General features: G+C 33.2%; 1 protein-coding gene across 7 annotated transcripts in view; it reads right to left on the bottom strand.

Annotated features, from left to right (window-relative positions):
• The window catches only part of LOC111415183 (synaptic transmission protein complexin), a 308,454-nt gene that overhangs the window by 188,248 nt on the left and 98,006 nt on the right, over positions 1 to 22,200 (bottom strand). For all 7 annotated transcript variants that reach the window (XM_071194454.1, XM_071194450.1, XM_071194451.1 and 4 more), the window contains one exon: positions 11,391 to 11,417. The gene's annotated coding sequence lies outside the window, so the exon portion shown is untranslated. The remainder of the gene's footprint in view (positions 1 to 11,390; positions 11,418 to 22,200) is intronic.

The following is a 22,200-nucleotide window of genomic DNA, read 5'->3' on the forward strand; positions in this document are numbered from 1 at the left end:
GTTTCTTAAAACGATTTGCATTGAGCTGCCGCGTGTACTACCTTAGGGTATTCACTTAGATAATACAACACGGTAACGCGTAACTCCAAGCCACATTTATTTCTATAGTAGCTTTATTATATAAATTTTATCTGCTCCTAAACGAGGTTATGTTCATTCTATTAACGTTGAATGTGTATGTATTTCGATTGTTTATTTGCAAGATCCATTTTCTTTTTATTGAGAGATATAGTACGTAGAAATATCCCCATTTCAATGAATGATGATTCTCTTGAGGCTATAATTACGTCAATAATGGTACAGTCCATTAAAATGAGGTGGCTGAATGTTTACCAGGAACTTGACTATACAGTAAACAAAAAATTGTTCTTAAAACTTATTATAAACAAATGTTGTGGATTGTTTGATGATGATGTTCTGGAAGAAAGTGATGATAACCTAATTTTAACTGATGTACAATCTGGAAACAATTTTTTTGATTTTAAAGAAGATGAACATTTAAAAAATTATGATAAATACAAAAAAAGCATCCGAACCAAAAAAAGATTTAGTAAGAAATCAATTGGAGTTAGAGTTATTACAGTACGTGGAAGATAGAAGAAATACTCCATGATTATAACTTAATTAAACAAGTATTTATAAAATACAACACCAACTTCAGTTGCAGTTGAACGGATGTTCAATTTTGCAACCTTACTTAATTCATCAAGAACACCATTCATCAAAATGCTATCGCTGACAATCTTTTTGAGCAGTTGGTTTTTTTAAAAGCGAACTTAACTGAAATTAAAAGTCGCTTTCAAAGTTACAAGATTATAAATCTTTCAGTTATATTTTTTAAATAACTTTAATTTTTTAAATAATCTTAATACCTACCTCATAAGTTTCAGGTTTGTCTTTTGTACCAAAAAGAATTTGACTTTTAAGCATAATTTATGTATAACAGTTCAAACAGTTGTTAACTGCTAACTAGAAACTAGTCACCTTTAAAATAAACTTTATATAATAAAAGGTTGTATATTTTATTTTGCATTTATTTATTTATTATTGTAGACCTTTTTATGCATTTTTGCAGTTATAGTTAAAAAAGTAGTTAGATATTTAACTACTAACTGCTTGGTAGTTAGTAATCTCTGTACCATATTTTAAAAGTAGTTTAACTACCAAGTGGTTAAATTACTTTTTTCAAGTAGTTTGCTGAACTCTGTTTTTGACATATCAAAAGTTGAAGTTAGTACACCAAATACCTTGATTTTTGTAGACATACTAGATGAACTACTTGAAAATACTCGATGCTTATGGAAACTAATAGTTCTTCAAATTGTGACAATCTGCCACCCAGGATATTGTCTTTCCCAACTACGTGGAGCAACGATCTGGTAACGTTGATTACTTCTCTCTTACTTCTCTGATACGTTTCTCTCTGGATGGGCTATCGCTATGCTTTGCCACCATTGAACAAAAGCCACCAAAAGGTTTCTCAGAACTACAGAGATAAAAACTCTTCGAGTAGTTACTGGTTAAGGAACATCAGAGAAAAATGTGGAATGCAGAACATAGTCAGTTAGACGGCAGACAGAGAGAATGGAGAGACCGAAGAAGATAGTCGAAAATCACCAGAGAGGGAAAGCAATGATAACTAGTGTTTAACATCCCAGTCGAAACTCTGAGCTTTTGAAGAAACACCGGGCCAAGCCTTATTATAAGAGAAAGAAGAAAATTTTGCAACAACATATAAATACGACGCGAGAGCACAAGTCCAGTATCTATCGAAAAGCTCACCTAATCGATTTGTGGTCGAAATTATGATAGCTCGACACCCCACATGTATCGAAAATAACTAATTACTGTATATGGGAAGACAATTCCTATTGTAGCCTCCTTATTACATCGCTAAAGTACTCAGATTTTTAAGGAACTACACAAGAGTCTGCCAAATTTCGTCGATTTATTGATTTAAGGCAGGTGCTCCTTTTCCGAGACCGGGGCGACAAAGGAATTGTTAGATATTGTAGATAAATATTATATGGACGTAAGTGAAATCCAATCGTTGCGACACCTAGTCTATTAGGCAGTGCATCATTACGCAGGCCAAAAGACATAATACGGAAATTTATATTCTTCCGCGCTCGAGATGTGATAGTATGTTCCCATCAGGTCGATGAGTGAAAAAACTTTGATTGTGAGAAGCCATCAAGTATAGGGTAGCACCGTTTGAGCATTTAATGTATGGTAATTTTCTATGCAGGACTGTTTTTTTACGCAATCTATACTCAAATTCATTTTTGGCACCTCTGCATTTGGCGTGCTGTACGTTGTAATCTTCTAGAACTGGTGGTCTTGGAGTTGTGTGGATATAAGGATTAGTACTCTACAGAACTAACGACAATTTCAGGATTTCGTCCATTTTTATTAACGTTATTAGAATTCCATGTGACTAGCAAATAGTAATGATCCAGGAAATCGATACCAATTATTGGTTTGGGTTGGGTTAGATTGGAATGGTCTTTTCTTGAAATGACTGATGTATCCAGATGATAGGATGTAGGTAATATCTTTTTCACAACACTACGAAACTTATTTCTTACACAATTGTATTCGATTTGACAACAAAAACACACTAAAGGAAGGACAATATTTGGAGAAACTGACTTCTATTAGAAAAAGTTTTAACCCTTAATCGCCGTAGTGCGGTCTCAGAGACCGCACTACCGTTACTTTTAAACGGGACTCGAAATCACTGCGGTGGATAAGGGTTAAGAATTTTGTTGTGAAATGTTAATAGTACTAAGTGATTACTTGATAATAAATTAGCAAATAGAAGTTTTTCACAGACGTCAATAAATGCCAAAATAAGCCGGCAAAGCAAGGAATTAAAATATATGCCTAAGTGAATGCAAAACTTTTCTATATTTTGAAATTTATACAAGTACTTAGTCACCAGATCCTAATTCATTGGGTAACAAATAACATGAGATAACTTTTATTACAAGTTACCCGTTAATGCAGCACTTAGTAACCTAAAATATTATAAATTATGATTATAATGCGAAAAAATAAAGTGCAGATTACAACAAAATTTAAAAGTATAACATTCAAATTTTAACTCCTCTTTTCAAGAGGATGTTGCTATGCCCACTCTTCATCATGATAATAAAACAGCTCCAAATTGTATCATTACAATCACGCAAAATGTGCAATGAAAATCTTGTTGTGTACATTGTTTTTACAAATAGTTCATCATTTACAAATATATTTGTAAATATTAAACTGCAATGATAGAAATTTATTTGTTTTTAAACGTTTACTTCAGATTTTAGTAACGTTATCTACGATTAGTATAGAAAAAAGTTAATTAATTAAAAAACATAATTTTTTGATGTATTTTGTTCAATAAATTATATCTGAAAACATTTACTTATTTATGAGGTAGTTCCTCTTATACTACTGGGAGGAGACTAGCTACTACTAATAGAAGAGTACATACTAATAATACAAGATTAGGTACTGCTAAAGAAAGACTAGACACTAATAATAAAAGACTATATACTGCAAATGGAGGACTGGCGACTAGTAATACAAGGCTAGATATTGTTTTCAGAAGAGTAGGATTGATTTCTTTTTTAGCAGAAAACTAGAATTACAGATAAGGTGTATATACTACCAATAAAAGATTAGATACTGCTTTTAGAAGACTAGTTACTGCTTATATAGGACTTCTGAAAGTCTTCAAAAGACCATTTACTGTTTGCAGAAAACTAAATACTGCTGCCAGAACATGAGATACTGCTTGCAGATAATTATGGTTGAATTCTTTCTAGCAGACTATAACAACAGGCAAAAGTGCTAACAAAAGACAACTTACTGCTTGCAAGAAACTAGATACTGCTGACAAACTACTAGGCACTGTTTGAAGAAGACTAAGTATTGTTAGTTTTCTACCTAGAGTGCCAAGATACTAGAATATTTTGAAAGGAGACTAGATACTAATAATAGAAGATTAGATATTGCTATTGGAATACTAGATATGGATTATAGAAGACTGGATATATATTTGCAACAGATTAGGGTTGATTTTTTGGAAAAGACTAGAATTACAGGGAAAAGCGTAGACACTGCTGATACAAGACTAGATACTACTTGTAGAAGACTGCCTATTGCTTGTAGAAGATGCGCCACAATTTGTATACTGCATTCTCCTATAGTTATCAGCTCTATAGCAAAGCATATTTATCTTTACGAGTTTTTTTGTAGCAACAAAGGCTATATTGAGTACATATTTCTGTACTTTATGTTTTTCTGATTCCAAAAGATTACTGAGCTAGATTAGCTTACAAGACAAATTTGTAATCGATAATCGGAAATTATAGTGATCTTAATTACTAATAATGTAATAGTCTTATTTAGTTTATTCTTATGAGCGAATGAAAATTATATTCTTAGATTTTCTGTTTAGAATTAAGAGAAAATTTAAAATCTATCCTTGCCTCTATAACCTATATAGTCACAATTAAATGATTAAAATAATGCAATTAAAAAGAGGTAAACAATAGTGACAAAATAAATGGTTATCACTGAACTAATGGGTAAGTAATTTACAATCAATACTATTGTAGCATTGAGATCCAGAGATAAATATTTCAATTTCAACCATTTTGTTTCATTTATATGTTTTTTTTTTGTTGTATTTTTTCAATTGTGCAGTTGTATTCATTTTCGATGGCTCGCAATCGAGATTGAATTATTGAAAACAGAGTTATTGACGAGAACTAAATTTCGATTGAGCGGATATGAGCAGCAGGGCATATGCGAACAAAAAACAAAAAAAAATGACGGCAAACGAGCTCAATTTTCGGTTCACTTTATCTATCCACCAGCAACGTGATGTGGAAACGTGTTACCCTCTGGTAGCATTTATTGAATGGCAATTTGGTTATCTCTTTAGTTTTACCCATAATTTGAAGCAATGAAATTTCGGTACCGTTCAAGAAGTATTTCAATTATATGGCATTACGCGTTGCTTTACGTCCCAACCCCCGAAGACGAGCCTTCCAAGAACGCACGGGAAGCAGGAATTCCTGCTACGTGTGCGGCATTGCGGGTGCCGCACGCCAGGCAGATGCTGAAAATTAATTCCATCCCCCAGGAAGCTCTTTGAGGATCGTCAAAGGTCGCAGGTTCGCCTACAGTAACGAAAGAGAGGTAATATTCCATTCTGGCCGCCTTTGCAGGTTCCGCCTGCAAGAGCGCGCCCCTTTCAGACACGATTACAACCGGGCTTATAATGTAAGGACTAGTCGAGAACCTTATTTCTACAGTCCTGCGGGGGAATCCTTGGTATTGAATAATTTAAAGCTGGAGTCAAGTCAAGTCAATCCCTCTTTATTCTGACACGCCACGTTTTCAATCTATGTAAAATGTAAAATCTCTCATTGAAATGGTCGTATTTTTAATATTTATCATAATATTATGATTTCTTTTTAAAAACAATTTTTGTCAACACATCGCTTTGTTGTTGGAAAATGTTTACAAAATCGGAACGTTTAGGAACATTTAATCTCGATAAGCGCTTCGTGTAGTATGAATTACACGAGTTTCAACGCAGTGTGTTTTAGACCGAAAAGCCTCTAAATCACCAACTTGCAATTATAATGACGACGTAAATTCCGAAATTACCCGCAGCGGTAACGCCAGATAAGGCTGTTTCTACTGCAAAAACATGCAGATGTATTCGTATTCAATAGATTTCCAACCATAAAATAGTGTGTGCAAAGTATGTATGTATTTATGAATGCGAAGGTTCATTCCGACGTTGAAATATACATTTTGTTTTTGTGTTTTAATATTATTTAATGCTTCACGTTTTCAAATAAAAGAAATAAGTAATAAGATGTGAATGTATGGAGAAGAATAGAAAATAAATCAAGAAAATGGAAAGAAACGTCACGAGATTTTTTTCTTGTGTGTGTGTGCGTTCAAGTCAACCGTTAGATGGTACCGCGTCGTGCGGTTTATGAGACCTCGAAAGAGGGTTCCGATGTCGGGGATATTCCGGGGAAAATCTGTGTTCATGGCGGATTACCGTGAAAACTTTCAACGGAGGCCATACGGTCTCTGTATTAATGCCGCGCTCTGCACGCGGCCAAACCCGGATAAAGATGGCGACCTTCTTTCCTGGCGACGAGACTTTTTTACTAAACTTTTTCTACTCTTGTTTGTCATCGCGAACTTTTCGGAGACATCTGACACTAAGCACCAGATGGATTCTTGAAAATTACCTTCGTTTCGTAGTAAATATGGATTAAAATGTCGTTTCAGAGAAATTTTTCGTTTATTTTTGTTTTGTCAAACTTATATTGAATTGAGAATTTTTGATGAAGCAAAAAAGTAGTTTTCTAAAAGCACCCTTTTTTCAAACTTGTGTAAAGGTTGAAAGGTTAGACTGGCTTATTTCGAGCTTACAAAACCGCGTTATTCTCGTAATAACCAGGCCTTTACATTTCCTTTTTTTTTGAAAAGCTTAACATTGAACCCATACTTTAAAGTACTTTAAGTACACGACAAATGAAATCTAAACAAATGATCCACAACATCTCAAAATTCGCTTTCCAAAACGTTCCAAATCACACATATCAGAGCTTTCACTTCTTAATGCAAGAGAAAAAGCAATCTGTCAGTAGACAGAAATTTATTAGTAAAGAAGAAATAAACCTATTCCGACTACAGTTATCTACAGCCGGCGAAGATTGATCTGAGATTTACCATGTTCCGGCAATTCAAGAAACAAATCTTTCATAAAGAAACTTGAACTTCAATCTTAAAAGCAATGTACTCCAACATTTTTCAACACAGGAAAACTTTGTTACAGAAAATAAAATTGATATTAACAATGACATATTGTTAAATATGAAAATGCATTGTGATAAACTGTTGGAATAATTCAATAAGTATTTTACTGTAGAAAATTTTACGGAATTTGATTAGATACGAAATCCATTTCTTGCAGAATTGCAAACCAATTTAAATGCAGCCGATCAAGAAAAATTGATTGAATTATCTTGCGATGGTGAGCTAAAAATGGAATTTAAGGTTTCTGATCTCGGTGAATTTTGGACAAGGAGAGTTTCTGAATACCCTTCCCTGGCGAAACAGGCTTTAAAATATTTAATACCTTTTTCCACGACGTACTTGTGCGAAAAAGGGTTTTCTTCAATGTTGTATATTAAAAGTACATACAGAAATAAACTTGATTTAGAACCCGACCTTAGGCTATATTTATCTAATGTCGAACCAAATATTGATAAGTTGTGTAAAAATATGCAACAACATCTCACTTATAATAATTAGTGTTCAATTAATTATAATTAAATGTGAAAGATGTTGTTGAATAGTAGGTAATGTTGTTAAATAAGTGAGAGCTAATAAGGGAAATATAATAAGAAATACGTTCATTTACTGCTGTAATTTTATTTTTTTCCTTCCCATGCCGGCATAAAATCGTCTTACTTTGCCCATCGAGGCATAACTTTGCCCATGGTCTTCTTCGGTAGCCCATATGATTACTTAAGCGTAAAAGTGTTACAATAGCTACAAACATTTTTATTTGAAACAAATTGATCAATCCAAGCTGAAGGAAAAGATCGTTGCCTCGGAAAATAAAACTAAAACAACATGGAATATAATAAACTCGGAAACTGGACGGAAAAGACATTCAATATTAACCCCAACTAGTTTAACTCTTAACTCTTTTAACGAGTTTTTCACAAATTTTCCTAAAGACCTTATAAGCATTCTGCCATTTACCCAAATTCAACCTGACGATTATCTATGTAAAATTCCGAAAAAATATCTCTCATTCTTCTTTTTTCCTACAAATCCAGATGAAGTAGGAACCATAACAAAATTATTCCAAGGCAAACACAGAGAATCAGTATCCATCTTTTGAAAGAAGCAGTGAACATCATAAAGGATGCGGTTTCTGATATTATAAACTGCTCAATTAGAGAGGGTGACAGATAGATTAAAACATGCCAAAATTATACCAATACTTAAAAAAGCTGGCCCCGAGAATATGAATAACTACAGACCTATTGATATTCTACCAGCCTTTTCTAAAATTTTTGAAAAAATCATGGCACTCCGAAAAATAAACTTTTTTGGTAAAAATAAATATTTCACTGAGGAGCAATATGGGTTTAGGAAAACTAAATCAACGGTAAATGCCCTTCAGAGACTGATTGAATGGGTTTAAGATCGTTTCGAATGTGAGGAAAACTGTCCAGCACACTTCCATGATTTTTCAACAGCGTTAGACTGTATAGACCATGAGATATTTCTGAGCAAGATGGAATATTATGATTTTCATGGAGTTATACTAAATCATCAAAATTGAAGATATTGAAGAGCGATATAAAATGTAATAAAATTGGAGTGTATCAGGGTAGCATCTTAGAGCCTCTGTTCAGAGACTGATTGAATGGGTTTACGATCGTCTGGAATGTGAGAAAAGCTGTCCAGGATCTTTCAAAAGCGTTTGATTGTATGGACCATGAGATTTTTCTGAGCAGAATGGAATATTAGGGTTTTCATGGAGTTACACGAAATCTTATCAAATTTTATTTCGAAAGCCGCTCCCAAATAGTGGAATAGAATCACTTGAAGAGCGATATAAAATGTATTAAAATTGGTGTGCCTTAGGGCCTCTGTTCTTTATTATCTATATTAATGACTTCCCCATTAGTATAGATTGTCTTACTCGCCTGTTTGCGGATGATACAGTAACGATGGTTTCGGGGCGAGGGAAAGAACATCTAGATAGTGAGGATCTTAGAACTTGCACATCTACATCTAACTGGTTTACTACCAACAAACATGTTACAAATCGTGCAAAGTCCAACAACATCTCCTTGACAACTAATCGAATTCATCACGAGTTCCAAGGAGGAAAGGTGCAATATTTGGATGTTGTTCTAGACAGTCTTCCTACATGGTACGATCACGTAGAATAACTTTGTAACAGACTCAGTCGTCAAATATATGCGATTAGAAGGGTGCGACAATTAATTGGCAGCGAGGAAGTCGGGACAGTTTACTTTGCTCTATTTCATGCTTGTATGGTGTATGGAATTGCGGTATGGGGTAATTCTTCCCATGCTCTAAGAGTTTTCTGTTTGCAAAAGATTCTCAAAGATCAACATGCAAGCCCTTATTTATCAAATACGATATAATGACGTTACCATTTGCCTATATACACGAGAGGTTGTTGGAAATTAAAAAGAAAGAGGCCTCACTAGATAAGATTGAAGATGTACATATGTATAACACCAGACACTACCAGTTACTGCGTATTCCAAAAAGTAGACTTAACTCTAACCCACTAATACTAGGTTTGCAGCTTTACAATAAGTTACCAATACGAAGCTTACAGTATTCATTATTTTACAAAAAACTAAAAATCTTCTTAAGAAGTACACCTTCTACGGTATCCCAGAGTATGTGGAGTCGTCAATTGTGGATGAATACAAAATTTAAATGTATTTATTCTTTGCCTTGTACTCTATAATTTAGAGACGTGGCTGGGATGATGAATTCCAGCTTTCATACCACCTTGTGGGCGTCTGTTTGATCTTGGGATACCATCCCTTGAACTGTTCGGCAATCTGCTACAACTTGTATACTAAAACTTTTTTTCGAAAATGTTCCGAAACCTGTACTTAGATTAAGTAAATTATTTTTTTTTGTTGTGGGCTAAAATTTGGGGGGTTCATACGTCTATAATCAACGAGCCGAAAACAGCCATCCTAAGAGCTGCAGATGATTAATGGGAAAGAAATGATATCGGGCAATTTGTGATTTCGTTAGAAGAAACTACGACGAATCTAATGACATATAGACCTTGGTAATTTTCGTGTTCTTTTGTAATATTTTGGTGTTTTATCGGAATTCGAAAGAAATTTCGAATCGGGCATTTCCACTTTTATATTGGAAAAGGATAAAGCTTTCGAATGAAATATTGTTCATTAAAATCGGCTGAGAAATTCTTTTGTTATAATCAAAATACCATACATATAAAATCCTATCTAATTGGGGGCTAACTTGGCAAAGGTGAAATCTAATATAGTAGACCCGCAATCATTTTCCAATCAGGCGAGTGTTATCCAAATTTAGTTACAATCAAATATCATGTTAAAATACAGCCGGTTTGTTTGTTTATACTGTTTACAATATGATTTTTATCAATTCAAATTTGTTCAACGGTAGTTCCGTGTAAATTTTATTATCTAACGAATAAATATTTGAAGTGTGCGAGGGCTGTGTTTTCTCTTTACGAGAATATAATTGAAATATAAACGAATTACGGATTTATTATTTTTAATATTTAAACTTGGTTCAACTAATAAAACATTAAAATGAATTTTTATGTAATACATTTTTTATTTATATTTTTATGGGTATTAGGTATACTAAATTAAAAAGAAAAAGAAAACAAGTAAGATTATATTAGAAAATAAAATTTTATATGGAGAATAAACCGATTGTGAGAGAAATATTAAAAAAAATTAAATCTAAGAGATTTGCGTAAGAATAAACACCAATACGGGCATTTTTTATAGTTCGAGATAAAAATTTAGAAGGAGAAACCTCGTTTCTTTCTAAGAACTAACTATACCCCAAGGGAAATCGGAACAATGTCTCTCTGGATGGAACCGAGTCGGTCTAAAAATAATCTTAAATATAGAACTGAAAGGACTGAATATTGTATGCGGGTCGCCTACGAATTCGTACTTTAGAATCAATACACCTGTTCACTACTACGTCTTCGATAAAATAAAATTAAAAATCACTTTTATACAAAATGTGGTAAAATTGCAAAAACAAGATCTCTTAAAATACCATGGTTTAATACAGTAATAATCCTCAATTCAAGTTTATACACACCATATAGCCCAAGTTTAAATTAAATAAGCACCGAGAAGTTTTGCGTTACTACTCTCTTATTCGCCTCGTTATTCTCGGAAGAAAGCGGCGTTTCACTTTACTCTAAAAAGGACGAACCTCCGTCGTCGTACCTAAAACCGTCTTTCTCTCACCGTTTTAATTTCGTCAATCCTCTTCACGCAATTTAACGTCTGTCCCGCGCTTCTTGTTCGCCCGCTTTATTAGCGAATAAATCTCTCAGACTGAGAAAAGTCGCAATTTCACCGAATTTCTTTGTCGTCCCCTACGCTTTTCATTTATTTCACCACCGACTTGACTGGTTAACTTTATTATTTCTTTTTGTTCTTTTTCAACGAAATCGTTTCAGTTTTCACACCAATTTTTATTGTATCACTTTTAATTTTATCACAAAGGAAAATGCAAAAGAATGAATAATAATGATAAATACTTACAAGTTTTTCGGTTGGTTAGACAAATTCCTGAAACAAATAGAAACAAAATATTAAATTGAGTTTAGAGAACATGTTAAAATTAATCAAAACTCCTAACTAAGAATTAACAAGTTTTCTAATAGAAACATAATAATGTGTTTAATAAGAACGCTTTTCATGATCTGTCAACGTCAAAACGTCAGGAAAACGTGCAATGTTTGAAAATAATTAAAAATTAGTATCGCTATTCTGAGTCGGTGGTAATAATCGTCCCATCAGAGAGGTTGTACGTGCTACAGTGGATAAATTCAAGTCTAGGTATTCACCAGTGGATGTTTACTATGCCAGTTAGACAAAGAGTACCGAAAATATTGCAGTCGTAAGTGCTTCAGTTCAAATTGAGTCAAATCAGTCGGTACAGTCGTAAATTTTGCGTAAATATCATGGCTTGCGCCCTTACAAGATAAAACTAACTCAAGAACTGAAGCTTCTTGAACAATAGAAGCGCAGAAACATTTCAGATTGGGTTCTGCTAATGTTTAAATAAAAACACGAATTTCATCGAAAATCAATCTTTAGCGATGAAGCTTATGTTTGGCTTAATGACTTTATCAACAAGCAAAATGTTCACTTTGTGCAGCAGCGAACCCACATGCGCTTCCACAGACTCCATTACAACCACAAAAAGTGTAGATTTCATGCCAAAGATGTGATTGGACCATATTTTTCCTTTGATAAAAATTATCACTATGATACAGTTCAATGGATGTTGTTCAATAAATGATATGTACTTCCAACAAGATGGGGTGACATGTCATACTTTGAACCCATTTGAAATGTTTGTTTTTTTGCATATTGTTTCATGGGATCATTATATACTTTCGAAAACTCTGCAAAACTGATGTCAAAAATTCGAGAAAAGCACGTTATAACAGTCTAACGAGCTAATGGGGTTAGTCGAAGTATAAAGAGAATCTCTAATAGCATTCCGGTAATAATCAAGTAAGAGTTGTAATAGAGTCAATCACCAGAAGTTGAAACAAATAGACTTCATATTATAATACAGTGTGTTAATAAATTATCGTAATACAGTGTGTTAACCAATATCACAGTATTGGTCTTGCAATACGCGATTTGCGATATTGGTTGCATACTTGCAATGATGACGTCGGGTACGAAAATTAATTAACACAGTGTAGTTTATGCCCTAGGCATAATAGTAGTTTCTTACTACTTTTCATAAATACTGGAATTGCAATCAATCGGCGGCTTCGGAAAATCCCCGGTATAAAGCCGATCAACATATTTAAATCTTATATCGTATAAGGAGAAATCTTCACTAGCAAACATAAAATAACGGAAAAACGTTATCATCAGCAGCTGATATGAGAAGCTGCAAGATGTTATAAGCACTGTTGACGTGGATGTTTTAACAGAATAATAGAAACCAAGAATAGACTACAAACAACACTTGTACAATAAAATAAATAAATAACATGGATTTACATGTCCATACAAAGAACGAGGAGGATCACAAAAGAATCTTCTAGAGTGAGAGAATAAAGATCAATGCTGTACACATCACGCCAACAACAAAGGTGTAGAAATAATAAAATGTGTCAAATTAAAAGTAAGAGCGAAAACTGAAATAAGATTACTCCTCTAGGTGTAGTTAAGGAAGAACATTAATAAGGTTCGTGAAATTAAACATTAAAAAGGTCATATAAGGGCCAATATGCACAATGCACGAGGTGTTACGAGTACAGCCACTACAGGAGTTGTGCAAAAAAAACTCGTTAAATGTATTAAGTGCGCAAAAAATTAGTTGGCTTCTACGTGTACGAAGATAGGAGAGTCACTTCAACAAAGTGCTCTAACTGCAGCGGAAACTACCCGGCAAAGTACAAAAGGAGTAGAGCCTCCTTCAAATTCACTGACCGCCTATACAATAGTGTTTGAGAGAGCAGGTGCGCAATTCGCAAAATACGATTTCACAAATCCGAGTGTCCCGCAACTCATACCTCCATATTTTAGAACTTTAATAACTTCAACCAACATCACACATAACCAAGTGAAAACACACACCCACCAACCTACTAGCCCAGTCCAACAAAATAATCGATTTCAAAAACTCCAGAATACCTTTAACTGCATAAAACACTTATGCGACACATCGACCTCATAATAACAATCACAGAAAACAGCATCAACCCTCCAAAGTTCTCCTATAAGCAAGCCCTTGCTTATAATCTATAGACAACACAAAAATTCAATTTCCGTAACTTCTTGGAACTGTCAACGATTACGCTTAAAAATATCCGATCTTGCTCTTAACCAAAACAAAATCTCCTGCCGTCATATGTCAGGGGAACCATGAGCATTTTAATCAACAACAATTTCGCCCTCAAACTCTCAGGATACTACTACCACTATAAGCAAGTAAATAAGGCTTTATGAGATACATCAAAAAGATCTAACCTTCATTCCAATTCCTACCAATAGCATCGATAGAGACATATGTATTACCAATCCAAATACGATCCCTTAATATTAAAGACATCTTCCAGATTAACAGCAATAACAACAATAAGGGCAGAAATGCAAATAGATTTATGCTAAATCTTAAAAGTATCACACACACATATCCTCGACGTAATTCCAGTACAGACTTTGCGATATCAAAAAATATCACAACAACCAATGTTAAAGTATTGTACGAATTTTCAACCCACCACTCTCCTATAGCAACCACCCACAAGAAGCACCAACCCCACACAATACAAATAACTAAAGAAATAATACAATTGATGACAAACAGCAACATACTTTTTTGAATAACAACGACTGTAAAGCCCTATCCCTAAGGACTATATCAAACAACCTCAACAAATTCATCCACAAGTTAATAATTAAACTACATACTATGCATACAATGACATGTCAAACCCAGAAACTTATGACAACGTTAAACAATCCATCCTACATCATAATTTAACAGGCGAGCAAATACCTAAAACAGAACTCGCCACGCCCAAAAAAATCCACAATAATATCAAACGAACCAATTTTCGTAGAGCCCTCGGATATGACCATATTTCCAATCAAATCCTAAAACAATCTCAGAAGAAAGTCATTGTGCAACTTCATCATATCAATAATTCTTGCTTAAAGATCCAATATTTTCTAATAGGCAAACAAGCTGTTATAATCCCCACTCTTCATCTAAGCAAACCTACCAATTACTCAAAATCACATACAAACTCCTCACTTTCGTAAAAATCCTGGAAAAATCTCATACATGACGTATACATAGAATTCGACCTCGAAAATAACTCTATCAGTCAAACTGATTCAGCAGCAAAATCTACCCACATCTTATCAACATCACAAAATTCTTCCTATTCAACAGATCGTTTAGAGTGAGAGCAAATTCTGAACTATCCATCAAAGACACAACTACTTTTTCCCAAGGAAGTATATCTTTCTCTGCTAGTTTAACGATAGTCTCTGCACCTCGCGAAAAAAGTAATGTAGATAGAGAATACAACAAAAACATTCAAACCCACTTAGTAGCCCTCACAAAACTGAAAAGTAAGTATTAGAAGAAAAAAAAATTGATCTAGAGTTTTCCTTGGCATAGCACACATAATGGCTGCATTTGAAATGTAACAGTTTCTTCCTGGGGAATATTCAACGATTCTGTTGTCTTAATTAACAGAAAAAGCAAGACGATGTGTATTCAAGCTTTAAGGAAATCAATGCTTATACCACAGAATATCATGGTTTATATTTTTATTTATACTTTATATTTGTAAGCTCCTCAAATTGCCACTGATTTGAAAACCAGCAAGTAACTCCAAAATGCAGTAAATAAATTTCAAGTGTTGACGAAAAAATGGAATTTAAACCACCTATTTATAAATGGATACATGACTGCATATGCCAATACAGGCAAATGCCTTGGTTATATGATTGACACCAGACTTCAATAACAAGAACTTGATATATGCGATAGAAAATATATTGGTTGATTGGATAAAACTCCACTCTGTCTCTGTATATCAAGCTACACTTAAAAAAGCAGATATTAAAACCAATCTATACTTATGGCTACATGTTAGGGTCAAACATAAATATAATGCAATGCTTCCAAACGAAAGTAATCTGAGGTAATAATGATTGTCAAAAAGATTAAGGGTTGGGCACTATTCGACATTCTATTACTAACGGAATTAGAAACGGCCAATAAAATTAGATAACGGCCATGAAGAAAGAATTTACCAACATATCAACATCGAGAGTTATGCAGATATTAAATAGCGTAGGGATAGAAAGACTAAAAAGAATAAAACTTTTTGAGTTGGTAATATGATAAAAGTGACAAAGTGATATATCATAAAAGTTAAAAGTCTAAGGAACATTAGATCTATGGATATTACTTAGCTTATGTTTTTCTTTAGATTTGATAGAGAATATAAAAAAACTATGGGTCAAGTAAAAAAAGAGAATTGTTCAAATAAAATACCGTCAATTCAATTATTTTAAAAAGCAAATTTCAGTCTGATTCAGATGAAGCTCAATTTTATGATCACATATAGTCCTTGCGTAAAGAATATCTACCATCACAAAACCAAGTACAAAGAATTCTTGACCAATTACAGATCTACAAACCGATAAGGAATTTTAAAGGACGATGTAGAAACATGGCAAGGGAAGCAAATTTCGTGGAAAAAGGCGAGAAGATTTATTTATTTAGTGATATATGATAAAAGTTAAAAACCTAAGGAATATTGGAATATTGGAAATAATTGCTTTGACGGTATTTTATTTGAGCAATTCTTTTTTAACTTGACCCGTAGTTTTTTTTTATATTCTGTATCAAATCCAAAGAAAAACATAAGTTAAGTAATAGGGATATTACTTAACTTATGTTTTTCTTTGGATTTGATACAGAATATCAAAAAACTACGGGTCAAGTTAAAAAAGAGAATTGCTCAAATAAAATACCGTCAAAGCAATTATTTTAAAAAGCAAATTTCAGTCTGATTCAGATGAAGCTCAATTTTATGATCACATATAGTCACAAAACCAAGTAAGATAAAAAATAAGGAATTTTAAAAGACGACGTGAAAAGCTATAACGAATTAATGGAAACATTACCAGCATTAGGAAGATAGGAAAAAGCAGCTTTTCATATGAGTAATAATCGTCTAAAAACAACTTAAAATAATTTTCAAATAAAATCACTTTAATGCCTAAATCTCGTCTTACGATGAATCGAAAATTGTGAGAGTTGAACATGAGATAACATTGTTCGAGATATTGAAACATCAAAAAGTATTGAAACTTTACCTAAAATTAGTAATTTAAACAATATTAATACATAACTGCTAATATCTCGACAAACAATTTGCGAGACTAACTTCTCTCTACCTACTGGTATCATATTTATGTTATATTCTATTGTCACTTAAAACCGAATTTCAGCACTTTCCTAATGAGACAACCCACCATGATGCTCAAGGGTGCGCACCTTGGTTTGGAATCAAGGTTGCGAACGGACAATTGTGTGTATTTGTACTCGCTTGCGTTTGTTGTTCCTAATCAAAGTAACCAGATATAGATAAATACGGGGTATAACACAACAGAAGACGATTGCTCTGAATAGATTTATATGTTTATATACCTTTATTCAAAAACAGACATTAAGTATTAACTGCGGTAATGTTTTAAGCAAATAAAGGTTATTTGCTGGTAAAGAAATAGGTCAACTCCTAGTTACCAGTAAACACATTTGATCATCAAAAAATATTGTAATGATTACGTTTGTGAGTACGTTTGATCATCATTCAGTAAAAGTCAATGAAATCTTTACGATCATTCAATCAACTCTACTGAGATTTATCGATAACTACAACCACTTCTTTATGAAACAATCTCACCAATAAATAATAGATGATGTTCTAATATCCTTCAAGAAAATATTACTTTATATTTACGTTTGGCATACTACCTTTAAAACATGCGGTATTTCCTATTCTGGTTTCAATCTGAAAAGATCTTCCCATATACACAGTAATAACAATGCGAGAGAGCTAGAAAATCAATAAGAGACTGTGTGACATGTTGAAAAGAAGGTCTTCACACGGCCTACTCGTTACTGTCGTCAGAGTTGAAATATTGAAAACGTTGAAATTGAAACGCGTCCCGATGCGAACACGTTACCTCTACATCGGCGTCGTCGTAACGGGGCTTTTGTGTAATTATATCGGAGTCCTTTGTGAAGGGGAGGGGTGGGTCTCGTATTCCCTGTAGAAACGACTAGGACGAAACGAACGGATGGACGCGGGGAAGAACAAGGGTGGAATAGCACCAACGAAGCGCGAGCGAGCGAACGCTCTAATGTTCTAAAATTACCGACCCATCAAAGCGTAATTATGTAAAAGTGTGAAGCGGGCGTCGCACGCCGAGTTTTCCACTTTTTCGAAAGAGGTTTTTACAGCTTTCTATAACGCGAGATATCCTCCCCCGTTGAAATAGTAGCGACGTTATATCGTGGTTTTTTGATTGTGGAGAGTTCGTTAACCACAAAAAAATAATTTCCACCAAAACTTTTTTAACACTATTTATTTTAGCGTAACCATTGTTTATCCTATCATTGCATTAATTAAAAATAGAAATGTTATAAACGTTAACTATATACTCTATAAACAATGTTAAAATCGACCATGTGGGGTTAACGCGCTACGTGCTTTTGTTCTAGACCATATTAATGTTAAATAATGCACGTGCCTCTTCGTAAATCCCCCCAACGACGGAAACGGAAGTAACCATGATGAAACGTCATCACACAAAGGACGAAACATACAAAAGTCCGAAATAGACTAGGATTCTCTTTAGTCCTTATATGGTACTTCGTCCTCTTCTTCGTTATCGTTGACGACGACTGTCAGCCGTCTTATTTTATACACTTTTAACTTTAATTATACAAGTTCGTAACTTTGCTGGTGGCCGTTTACGTCTCTCGGAGTCGTGAGATAAATCATTCGACTTGAAAAGGTTCGTTCAGATTGAAATATTTGTAAAATGGTATGGTGTAAGCGAACCCTTGAGGGAAGAAGGAAACGCGGTTCGGTTCAACTATTGGCATGGTACCGAGCTTTAGGGTTCGTTAGTGCTTTTTAGACGGGAAAGTTTTCGAGAGGGGACGCGCGTGATTAATTCGCTACGTTAGAAAAGTTTTTTGGCTGTTATCGATTATAAAAGGGGTGGGGTAAGCTTTCAGAGTCATGATGAGAAAAATTTTAAAGACATTTTCTTAAACTCTTTTCTTTAAATTTCTCCCATTTAAAAACCCATAACAATTTTTCCACTCATATAACCTTATACAGGGTGATTCACATAAGAACCGACACAGAGCAGGGACATGTAGAGGACAATAAATTAAGATGATTTAACGCAACTTATCTCTATACCAAGTTGTACCTCTGAGGAGTTATAGGCTTTCAAAGTTGGGTCTTAAATTTTTAAAACATTGAATATCTTCGTAATACATAAAGCTAGAAAAACAAAATTTGGTATACGTTATGAGTGTACCGAGGGTATTAATTGGTAGCAAGTTGAGACCAATTGAGGCATTTCAAAGGGTTGATTAAGGGTGATGGTTCCCTAAATTTTGGCAAATTTTTTTAACCTTTTTGTGGATTTAATACATTATTACCTCATTTCATGTGGAATTTAATTCTAAAACTTTTTCTCCTCTTAATATTTTTTTAAAAACATTGTCGTTTTCATAAAAAACTCAAAAAACTAAAGACGCGTATCTTGTTAATGCTACTTAAAATCATCGAAAATTTAGTAGTCCGCTGTGAAATTGTACATAATTTGAGGAATAAACTGTTTATTATGAGCTAAAAAGACATCATCCATAAACAAATTTAGTTTAGGCATAATAATTTTCTAGTGATAAAGAGAAAATCCCCAAAATGTCAAAATGAAGTACTTTTAGTTTTAAAATCGATCATAACTCAAGAATGAAAGGTGATGACGAAAAGTTTTTTAGGAATAAATTGTTTATTATGAACTAAAAAGATATTATTGATAAACAGATTTTGTTTAGATGTAATGATTTTCTAGTGATAAAGAGAAAATCCCCATAATGTCAAAATTGAGTACTTTTGTTATCAAAATCGATCATTACTCAAAAATTAATTGTGATGGAGATAAGTTTCTTTTAAATAAATTGTTTATTATGAACTAAAAAGACATCATCCATAAACAGATTTGGTTTAGTTATAATGATTTTCTAATGATAAAGAGAAAATCACCGAAATATCAAAATTGAGTACTTTTGGTATTAAAATTGATCATAACTCAAGGATGAAAGGTGATGGAGAAAAGTTTTTTAGGAATAAATTGGTTATTATGAACTAAAAAAACATCATCCATAAACAAATTTAGTTTAGGTATAATGATTTTCTAGTGATAATGAAAAAATCACCAAAAGGTTAAAATTGAGTACTTTTGGTATTAAAATAGATCATAACTCAAAAATTAAAGGTGATGGAGAAAAGTATACTTCAAATAAATTGTTTATTATGAACTAAAAGGACATTACTCATAAACAGATTTGGTTTAGTTATAATGATTTTCTAATGATAAAAAGAGAAAATCATCGAAATATCAAAATTGAGTACTTTTGGTATTAAAATTGATCATAACTCAAGGATGAAAGGTGATGGAGAAAAGTTTTTTAGGCATAAATTGTTTATTTTGAACTAAAAAAACATCATCCATAAACAAATTTAGTTTAGGTATAATGATTTTCTAGTGATAATGAAAAAATCACCAAAATGTTAAAATTGAGTACTTTTGGTATTAAAATAGATCATAACTCAAAAATTAAAGGTGATGGAGAAAAGTATACTTCAAATAAATTGTTTATTATGAACTAAAAGGACATTACTCATAAACAGATTTGGTTTAGTTATAATGATTTTCTAATGATAAAAAGAGAAAATCATCGAAATATCAAAATTGAATACTTTTGGTATTAAAATTGATCATAACTCAAGGATGAAAGGTAATGGAGAAAAGTTTTTTAGGAACAAGTTGTTTATTGTCAACTAAGAAGACATCATCCATAAACAAATTTAGTTTAGATGTAATGATTTTCAGGTGATAAAGAGAAAATCCCTAAAATGTCAAAATTGGGTACTTTTAGTGTTAAAATCGATCATAAGTCAAGAATGAAAGGTGATGGAGAAAAGATGGAGAAAACCTTGTCGTCAAATAACTTTATAACCTATTTGTCAAGTTAAAAAAATTAAATTTTCTCTTATTTTAAGTAACATTACGAAATACGTGTCTTTAGTTATTTCAGTTTTTTATGAAAACGACAAAGTTTTTTAAAAAATAATACGAATAAGAAGTTTTAGAATTAAATTCCACATGAAATGAAGTAGTAACGTATTAAATCCGCCAAAAGGTTAAAGAAACTTGCCAACATTTAGGGTACCATCACGCTTAATCAACAATATGAAATGCCTCAATTGAGTTTTGATACCAATTAATACCCTTGGTACACTCATAACGTATACCAAATTTGGTTTTTCTTGCTTGATGTATTACGAAGATATTGAACTTTTTAAAAATTTAAGAGCCAACTTTGAAGGCCTATAACTCCTGAGGTGTACAACTTAGTATAGAGGTAAGTTACGTTAAATGTTACGTTCCTGTTCTGTGTCGGTTCTTATGTGAATCATCCTGTATAATTTCTTAAATACAGTAAAACCTCGATATAATGAACCTGCTTAGAACGGACTTCGGATAGAACGCACAAATTTTTGTTTAATTCATATTATCAATATCATCTATTTAATACATCAGTCTATTTAAATATAAATATTAGCTCATAGATAGAATTCAACTTGGGTGATGCCCTAAGTTGCTCTATTCCATGTTTATTGATAATTTAGGGGTATTCCCCGAGTTGTATATACATTAAGTAATAGACACCTATAAGCTATCAGAAAGAGCTGTACAAAAACAGAACCACTGTACCAATGTAACATAAAACAGAAAATTACATCTCGAAAAATAATACAATCTTAGTCGTATTAGCAACTCGCATTAATTTATTAATTGGGGCATTTGTTCCTTCTTTCTTTCAGGCTAAGGAGATGGTAATGAGGTAAAAGGGGTGGATAGTTCAATTCACCACGAGGCGAATTCCAGAAAATGTATGAATCTACATTGTACTTTTTCTATGGTGGCGATGTGTGTCAAAAAAGTCGCAAACCAAACGTTACAGCAGCATTCAAGTTTGCTTCGTACAAGCGTAAAGTAAAAAATAAGTACTGTTTTGATGTCTGCAAACTCTAAGCTATTTCTAGTAACAAAGCCCAATGTTTTAAGGACACTAGCCGACACTTTGTAAATATGTTCGGTAAAAGCCAAAGATGCATCAAACCATATCCCAAGTTCCTTCACAGTAGAAATGCGCGATAGATGACCTGTCCCAATCCTACAGTCATAGTACACGTCATCACACACTATGTTAAATTGAATAAATCCCCTTGAGACAAGTACAGGGTCCGGCAGTGAAACGGAAAGATTTCGTAAATAATTTTATTGTTAAAGAATATTTTTTTTAATAATTTTTAATACATTAATGGAAAATAAGAGAGTAGCCATTTGGTTTACAATGTCAAAAAAATTATTTTTTGAATACTACATCCGCTAAATGTCTTCCGTTACAATTTATGCATTCTTGGAGTCGTGCCTGAAAGTTTTGCATAACTCTGCAAAAAAGAAGTCGCAGGCTGTTAGG

This window comes from Onthophagus taurus, chromosome 2 (assembly GCF_036711975.1).
Source record: "Onthophagus taurus isolate NC chromosome 2, IU_Otau_3.0, whole genome shotgun sequence".
Lineage (NCBI taxonomy): Eukaryota > Metazoa > Arthropoda > Insecta > Coleoptera > Scarabaeidae > Onthophagus > Onthophagus taurus.